Source organism: Rhipicephalus microplus, unplaced genomic scaffold (genome assembly GCF_043290135.1).
Source record: "Rhipicephalus microplus isolate Deutch F79 unplaced genomic scaffold, USDA_Rmic scaffold_12, whole genome shotgun sequence".
Taxonomy (NCBI): Eukaryota; Metazoa; Arthropoda; class Arachnida; order Ixodida; family Ixodidae; genus Rhipicephalus; species Rhipicephalus microplus.
This window is the reverse complement of record NW_027464585.1, coordinates 9,941,685-9,942,075: the sequence shown is the minus strand read 5'-3', so window position 1 is coordinate 9,942,075 and position 391 is coordinate 9,941,685. Positions and strand designations below refer to the sequence as shown.

Sequence of the window (391 nt, the reverse complement as noted above, 5' to 3'; positions counted from 1 at the left end):
CGGTGGTGAGAGTGGAGCAGGACTGTCTCCGTGGCGCAATTGGCTAGCGCGAGCGGCTGTTAACCGAAAGGTTGGAGGTTCGAGCTCTCCCGGGAGTGGTGTGTTGCTTTTTTCTTTGGGCTGTTAGCTCTGCAGAAATGTTCTGACGGTGGTGAGAGTGGAGCACGACTGTCTCCGTGGCACAATTGCTAGCGCGATGGGCTGTTAACTGAAAGGTTGGAGGTTCGAGCCCTCCCAGGAGTGGTGTGTTGCTTTTTTTTCTTTGGGCTGATAGCTTTGAAGATATGTTCTGGTGGTGGTGAGAGTGGAGCGGGACTGCCTCCGTGGCGCAATTGGCTAGCGCGTTCGGCTCTTAACCGAAAGGTTGGAGGTTCGAGCCCACCCGGTGGTG

The 391-nt window shown here is 56.0% G+C and overlaps 1 non-coding gene across 1 annotated transcript; it reads left to right on the top strand.

The window, feature by feature from the left end:
• The first annotated feature begins 317 nt into the window (after positions 1–317).
• TRNAK-CUU (transfer RNA lysine (anticodon CUU)) lies at positions 318–391 on the top strand. The gene has a single exon. It is a non-coding gene; the product is annotated as a tRNA-Lys (tRNA).